Raw genomic sequence first — 9179 nt, 5'->3', positions numbered from 1 at the left:
CACTGCTTACCACCCTCAAACTGATGGCCAAAGCGAACAAACCATCCAAACACTCGAAGACATGCTTCGATCCTGTGTGATTGATTTCGGCAAGTCATGGGATACCCACTTGCCCTTGATTGAATTCTCGCACAACAAAAACTATCACACAAGCATAAAGGTTGCTCCTTTTGAGGCCTTATATGGTCGCAAATACAGATCGCCTCTCTGCTGGGCTGAGGTGGGTGACACCCAGCTGGCAAAAGGGCAATCACAGGATAGCACCCTTACAGGACCAGAAATCATTCGAGAGACTACAGAGAAGATAATCCAAATCAAAGGTCGTCTCTAAGCATCGCGAGACCGACAAAAGAGTTATGCTGACAAACGAAGAAAGTCACTAAAATTCCAAGTCAGGGATCGAGTGCTACTAAAGGTCTCTCCCTGGAAAGGGATGATCCGTTTTGGGAGACGGGGAAAACTGAACCCACGATATATTAGGGCATTCTAGATTCTTGCCCGAATTGGTCCAGTGGCTTATAAGCTGAAGCTACCTACGGAGCTCAGCAATGTACACCCCGTGTTCCACGTCTCAAATCTGAAAAAGTGCTTATCTGATGAAACCCTTGTCATCCTTCTGGAAGAAATAGAAATAAACGAGAATCTCCTGTTCATCGAAGAACCGGTCGAGATTACGGACAGAGAAGTGAAGTGTACAAAGAAGAGTCGCATTTCGATTGTGAAAGTTCGATGGAAGGCAGCATGGACCGAAATTCACATGGGAACGCGAAGACCAGATGAAGCAGAAGTACCCTCACTTATTTTCTCATTCATAGTTCTACCTTTCCAAGAAGAATTTCAGGACGAAATTCCCTTTAACAGGGGGATGATGTCACAACTAGCATTTTTGGCTAGGAAATTCTGTATTCATGTAATCAACTCTTGTGTAACTGAAGTTCTAAGTTGATATTATGTACAAATGTTCATTCCAAAAACAAAGTATTGAATCAAAACTCACTCGTGAAGTCCAAAACCTAATTCAATACATGACACACATTTAACTGTGGGTTTGTAACCCTAAAGTTCCGGTTCAAACTCAGGATGGACCAGGATCCTCTTATTGGGCCTAATGGGCCAGTAAACTCTCAATTTGGCTATTTTGGGCCAAGGAACCCTATTTGGGCCCTAATTTGGACCCACATTCATGAAACTAAAGCATTTTGGATCATGTGGGCCTAACATGACTCACTTATTTATCATGGGCCATGATGGGCCGTGAACCATCCTAATGATCCATAATGGGCCGTGAACCCATCTTCTCATGGTGATTGGGTCGTAAACCACACTCTTTCACCACCTTTGGGTCGTGAACCCTCAAGAATGGCCCAATGGGCCAAAAACCTTCAACTTGGGCCCCATAATTTCAAGAATATTCAATATAAGCCTAAAACTCTCTTTTCCTTCACACTTTTCTCTCATTCTCGGCCCAACTTAAAAAAAACAAGGAGATAATTTGAGGTGCCACCTCATAATTACCTTGTGGACTTCCATGCTAATTATCCCACAAGTAACCAAGTAATCTCATTTATCCATGCAAACATCACATCTCCTTTCACCTCTCTTTTCCCCCTTTTCCTCTTAGTCTTGGCCAAGGGTTCCCACCACATTTTTACTATCAATTATAACTACTTCAAACACTCTCTAGCATAAGAACTCCTCTCCTCCATCCTCCTAATTCTCGTGAGTTTTAAGGGTACATCAAGGTCTCTCCATCAAAACTCATACATCCTTGGTAACTTATTATGAAACTCTATAACTTTTGATTCAAGTTTAGTCTTGAAATCTCTTCTTAACCCATATCATTTCATGATCCATGCTCTTAGAACTTCATAGATCTCGAAAATCTCCTCAAGGAAACATCTAGGACCGAAATCTCCTTCAAACTCTTCATCAAACCGAGAACAACAACCCAATGTGAGTTCATACCCCCTATTTTTGATTTTTACCTTGTTTTGGGGGAGAATACAAGTTGTTTGTGTAGATCCATGTATATATATGCATGATTTTGTGTGTTATCTTTGGTTACATATGTGTTTATGTGTTGTAAACCTCATGAACTTAAAGATTTACCAAAAGATGATGATATTGGTATAACATAATACTTATTTCAACTTATCTTACAAGAAAAAGATTTAAAATACACTTATGTTACTTGAATCTAAGAAAAACTTCATAAAAGGGGCTAAAACCGACAAAAAGGCAAAGTATGGGTTACATAAGTAACTCATGGCTAGAAAGGGGTTCAAAAAGGAAATTTTTACTAAACATGGCAAATATCGACATTTGAGGACTTATAAGGACCAAAAATGTAAATATTTTCATAAATGGACCTTATTTGGGCTTCTTACTGTTTTGGGCCCAAAAATTGTAATTTTTGGTCTTTTGTGGGCTTAATTGTCATTTTCAAGAAAGTTGTGTCAAAAATGTGAATTTTTGATAAAAAGGGATTATTTTGAGTAAATATGGATTTTTATGATAATCACGATTTTAAAAGGGCTAAAAGTGTAAAATTCATAAAAATGGGACTCATAATGTGCTTTCACGGTTCTATGGGCTTATTTGTGAAAATTTTGACTTTTATGGACTTAAATTGTTATTTGGATCAAAAATGTAAATTTTTGGTTAAATGGGTCAAAAGTATCATTATATAAGAATTTGGGCCGAAAATGATAATTCCTATAAGTTTGAACCGAAAATGACAACTTTCACAAAAGCTGGGCCGAAAACTATATTTTTAACAAAAGTGGACTAAAAACGTCATTTTATTTGAAGCAAGCCCTTAAAAGTAAATTTTTGGTCATAAGGGGGCCTAAAGTGCCATTTTTACCAAAATAGTGCTTAAATGGTAAATTTTTAGTCTAATGGACCAAAAATGTATTTATTACAAAAAGTGGCATTTTTGTGTCATTTTGATAAATAATTGAGATTATAACAAGCGAAGTAATAACAAACGGGCTAAACACGACAATTACATCTTTATTGGGCCTTAGTGGCCCATTTAAATACTTGATAGGTCCTAAATACTCTTTATTTGTTTATTGGGATTCATTGACCCATTAACATGCACGACGGACCTTAGATACTATTTGCATACTATTTTGGACCTGTAAATACCTTACATGTGAAATGGGCCTCAGTTGTCCTTTTACATATTTTGGGCCCATGTTAGATAATCTCGTTCCTTTCGGGCCTGAAAATGACTTACATGTTTAGTGGGCCGTAATTGGTCACTTACATGGTTCATTGGGCCTGGAATGATTTTACATGCTTCTCTCCGCGTAAATTCAATTAAGGATCTAGTGACACATGTCGATTGACACCTCTTGAGTGTACGATCGTAGCCTGTAGTTATAACCAGAGTCTGCTGGAGGGAGAGCGAGAGTTTGTGTATAGATCTATATGAGGATGACACCCCACACCTGAGCTGCTCACTACAGTTAGACTAGGCCAGTCTAGGGTGACAAAAATCCTTATTATATTTCCGTCGGCGTCTAAAAGACGCCAAGACAGGCGAAACGTCATTATTAGTATGGTTATAACGACTCACTTAGAGGAATTAACGTTTTAAATTTACAGGAAGTCATTCTCTTGCTCGTTGGATAACATGGTAATATACCAACATTCTCTTGGCAGACAACATCGGGTTGTCTGGGGCATTCTCATATACTCTTGGTCATTCTCTTTATACTCAACTTACACTTATCAAATAATAACACACATGCATTAATACAAGATTTGACACAAAGGATATCAAACTGTTTTTCAAAAAATATCGGATTTTCTGGTGTTTATAAAGAAATACAAAACATTTTTACAAACATGCTTATGAACTCACCAACATTTTTATGTTGACCGTTTTAAATTAACTTGTATTCTTAGGAAACCGTTGAGCAGGTATGCAGAAAGAATTCAATGATATTATGTTATGTTTTGAATCATCATATTTTCAGTGTTTTGGCATGTAATATTGAATTAAAATACTTGATGGAAACAATGACAGTTGTATTATTGTATGTGTGATGATGATGATGTTATGTTTCATTTATATTCACTGCGATGATATTTTAAGATAAAGTCACCCAAGCCCCGGGTCGTTTCCGCCGTCAGGTTCGGGGGTGTGACAATATATAAATATATATATATATATATATATATATATATATATATATATATATATATATATATATATATATATATATATATATATATATATATATGGTTAGGTTCATGTGAGACGACCTGATTTTGTGAGACCGTGAAACGCAATCCTAGCCACTCATTTGGTAGATAAAAAAAACATTTTTAAAGTGAAAAATAATTGAAAATTTTCGAAAAAAAATTCAAATATTATTTTCGTCATTTATAATTTCCAAAAAAAATTTAAAAAAAAAATACATTTTTTTACATATTCTAGTAGAATATTAGAATATTCTACATATCTAGTAGAATATTTAACATTATAAAAATCACATTAGAATATTTACAATGTAATATTCTATTAGAATATTTCACGTATTTTTCAAAAAAATGGAAAAAAATTTTATTTTTTTTTAGGTAATTAAAGTGAGGAAAATAATAATTAAAAAAAGAATTTTCGGATTTTTTCCTTTTATTTGGCATTTTAAAATTATTTTTAGATTTGGTCTCATGGTCTCACAAAATGGAGATATATGATTTGTAATTTACAAGTCGGTTGTACATTGGTAATGCGTAACCGCATCAGTAACATGATGTTATAAAACGTACATCCATGTATGATTTGATGAGTAAAAGATGCAAGCATATAGGTCAAAGTTTATTCGTTCCTTTTGCCCTAATGGGAAAAGCAATATCTTTGGTGTAACGCCCGCAGATTTGGGCTAATCAATTTAGAGACAATAAACATCAAAAATGAGTTTTTGATGGAAGATTAATTAGAAGTATTAATCTTAACTAAGTTATAGTATATGTTACAAGGGTTCTGTACATATAAAGAACGCCGAAATCTGAGTTATAACGAAGAAGTTATGGCCCGTCGAAGTTTCGCGACAAAACCGACACGACACTACGCGACGTAAATAGTGAATTTACGATAGAGTGATTTTTAGCCTTAGTGATCTAAACAAAAGTTGTAGTATACGTTAAACTGAGAACATGCATAAAAAGAACGCCCAAATCTGACTTCGTATGAGGAAGTTATGATTTTTCTAATATTTGGCATAATAGTGCACAACCCGGAATTCGAATTTTAGATCGAGCGGTTTTTGGCCAACGAGACCTAAATGAGAATTGAAGATCTCATTAATAGGAGCTCAACGATAAAAACACAGACAAAAACGGAGTCCGTACGTAGAAGTTATGAATTTTACGCAGTCATTTAACAGTATAATCTCCTCCTACTGTTAAATTTAAGATCGGTCGACAATTAGCCAATGGAGTCAAAATGAAAGTTGTAGATCTTGTTTTTACCTACGTGTGGATATAAACAACGTCGAAAACGGAGCTCGTATGCGAAAGTTACGAGGTTTAGAAATCGGCAGGGTGCTGCTGCAAAATTGATGACGTGGCACAATATAGGCCACCCATGTTTTGCCCCCAGAATGGCGACATGTGGCATGGACTCGGCGAGTCAGTACCCCGAATCGGCGAGTCAGGCTATCAGCCAACCTATAAATAGAGGTGTCGGGTGAAGCCTCTCCTCACACCTCCAACCCATTCTTTCTCTCTCCAAACTCTCTCTCTAACCCCCACAACCCCCCCCCCCCCCAAAGCCTAGGGTAACTCCCTAGCACGAGGCAGAAGCCCCGGAGCGCCCGATGGCTCCGAAAAGAAGAGCCTTCGGCTCAGAAACTCTGCTTCGGTGGAGCCCGGTTTTGAGAAAAACTCCCTATAAGTAAGTTACACCTACCCTATCTTTAGTATAACTTATGTTTAAATATAGTAATGTTATTAGGAACTTATAATGAGTATTTGGGCTATTACTATGAGTTATATAAGTGTCGTTCTAATATCTTTTTAACCACTTGCGGTACGGGGAATCCGGTTTGAAGGGCCGCTTAGGTTGCTGGATTCAGAAGTGCTATATGCCTAAATGATCCTGCCCTCCGGTGTTTCATGTCTGGCCCCTGTCTGTACATAGTGGGTGAAGAGTATTGTTTAACGCTTGTATAAAAGTAATAATAGTTAGACTATTAATTAGTCTCGTTGCACATTAGACTAAACTCTAGTGGTAATGATACTAGGTTTCGTCGAAGGAAAATTGTTTTGAGTAAACGAAGCGCTGCCCGAGTATAGAGTCACCACCTTAACAAGTGAGTGCATAATCCCTTTCATGAACATGATTTTAATACAAGTATTGTTTGAAGTATTAAATATATGTTTATGTGCGAGTTATTTGATGTTGTCTGAATTACGTGTTAAAGAACATACCTGATTATTTATGATGATTTAGGTTAAAGAGTAAACCTAACATTTGTTATGAGGGTTATTGGGTAGTATCTATTTATGAGTACGAGTGAGATATACACGGGGAATAAAACCCTTAAACATATCATTGATCCGGAAGCACGGATTAGACATAGTCATTCGTCCCTAGTCCGAGCGTATGGATTGGACTTAGTCAATTGCCATTAATCCGGGAGTATGGATTAAGACCTAGTCGGTTGTCCTTAATCCGAGAGTATGGATTAAGACATAGTCAGTTGTCCTTAGTCCGGGAGTATGGACAGGACATAGAATTTGTCATTAATCTGGGAGTATGGATTTAGACATAGACCAATTGTCCCTAACCCGAGAGTATGGAATGGGCAAAATCATGGACTCGAGAGCATGGATTACATCCGGGAGTAAGAGGTAAAATTTAAGGTCCGTGAGTATGGATAGTCTCGTTGTGAGTTGATGGGGTGAGTAAGAGTTGATTATATATACCTGGAAATTGTATATTGTGAGAGTTCTAAATTATATATATATATATATATATATATATATATATATATATATATATATATATATATATATATGTTATAACATTATGGGATTGAAATCCCTATGTACTCACCAGGTTTCCCAACCTGACCCACTTAAGCTTATTTGTATCACAAGTGTCGATACGAAGTTACATTACACTGAGAGATTAAAGAGATGTAGATCACTAGTGTAAATGAATGTAAGTTCCGTTTATGCTTATGTTTCTGTATTGACAAAGACATCCCAAATGTTTTAAAATGAATAAAAATACATTTCTTCAGAAATGCTTTGATAACGTATTTATCATGTTTTACTGGGAACGAATTCCACAACATTTTTATAAAGAGGTACTCTTATTTTTAAAAAGCATAAAAAAAATCGGTCTTTTCTGGCTGTGAAAATGGGGATGTCACATTTGGGCCCCTCGGTGATTTGGTGTTTACTTATAGTGCTAGGCCTAGCCAAGACTAAATTGATGTGTTCAAATAGAAGTCTTATGACGTCATCACAAACCAAAAATCGGGAAACAAAATTTTGGACAATAAGATTGATTCTAATCCATGTCTCATGTCTTTACGATATCTAGAAGAATAGAGGAATATTTGATCACTTATCTTACGACATGTAACTGACTGAATCAGACGTCGACATCAGCTTTTAGAAGCTACAATTTGCTGATCGATTCAGAAGTTATACTAGCAGTTATAGTTATAGACTTATCCAAGTGGAAGACTATTGGATTAGGTGTCTAAGCACATAATTATAATTGGTATGTACTTGAATTGATAGTAACATAGTCCTTTTGGGTTGCCCTCAAACCTAGTAAAAGACTAGAACGCTATTTGGAGAGACAGACTGATTTATTAATTTATTGTTAAAAAGTCAATTAGAAATAAAATAGATGATTTATTAATATATTATGAAAATAATATATTAACGAGAAATAGTATTATTTAATTAAGAATTAATTAGAATTAATTTTAGGATTACTTTGATTAATTAAAAGTAGACGAACTAAAGGTGACTGATATGTGCATATCTATACATATAATTGTACATCATATCTTAATATTTCTAGTTTTTTTTGCCCTTTATAGAACAAAAGGAACTTAATCTCTTGAATATTGTGTTGTAGGGATAAGGAACAAAAGGGAAGCTGGAAGTTGGAAGCAGGAAGCTGGAAGCTAGGAATTTGGATCAAACACAAAAACTGTAGAAAAGTATACTCAACACGTCGTGGGCTGGATGTTATGTGTAACACCCCATTTATTAAATAAATAAATAAATAAATTGATGAGTGTATAGTAGCCCTAAAATCAATAATTATATAGCAAGGCATTGGTCTCGAGGGTTAATTGTTACAATTTCAGAAGTTGGGGGTTAAAAGTGTAATAACTGGATTTAATTTGAAAAGGGTTTTCAGTGGTCAGGGTGCGTTTGGTAATTAATGGACTTAAATTGAAAAGATTGAAGGCGTGGGGGGCTGATTTGGAAATCTAAGGACCTCATATGAACGGACTTTTGAAGTCAGGGTTCAAAAGGTAAAAATTCGGATTTAAATTGAATACAAAATTGGGAGGAGGGACTAAAGTTGGACAATTGAATTAAAGTTTGAAGGGATGTGGGATTAGAACTTGGCGGCTGTTCCCTCCCGTTATGTTGGAGATGCAAACCCTAACCCTACCATTTTACTCCAGCCGCCACCACCCTTCGTAACAGCCTCAGTCGCCGCCTTCGTCTCCATGCCGTCAACAGCTGCTGCCTCGCCATTGTAGCGTCGCACCTTTGCCGTCTAAAGGCCACCGAAGCCTGCTGCCGGAGACATCGTGGCAGCCGGAGACATCACCAAGACCCACAATCGAAGCTGTGTTTGGTGTATTGGATTCGCAAATGGTTGGAAATCCCTAGTAAGACCCTCTGCCATTTCTTTCTCCCCTCTCCTCCGTCCTTTTTCGTGCATGCTCGACGTCAAACACATCACCGCTGCCGCCGGTGACTTTCTGACCGCGTCTACTACCTTTTTGCGGTGACGGCAGCTACCTGTGAGGTGGCTGAATATAGGAACGGTCAAGTAGTTAGGCTGTTCACGGTTTGGGAGGTTCTATATGCGAGTTATTGGCCAGAAAACCCACCGCCACCACTATCATTGTTTCTGCCGCCACCAGCCTCCGTGAGAGGTGGCTGTGTGCGTTATT

This window comes from Lactuca virosa, chromosome 6, assembly GCF_052849685.1.
Source record: "Lactuca virosa cultivar CGN04683 chromosome 6, Lactuca_virosa_CGN04683_v6, whole genome shotgun sequence".
NCBI lineage: Eukaryota > Viridiplantae > Streptophyta > Magnoliopsida > Asterales > Asteraceae > Lactuca > Lactuca virosa.
The sequence above is the reverse complement of the archived record's forward strand: the minus strand, read 5'-3'. Positions refer to the sequence as shown.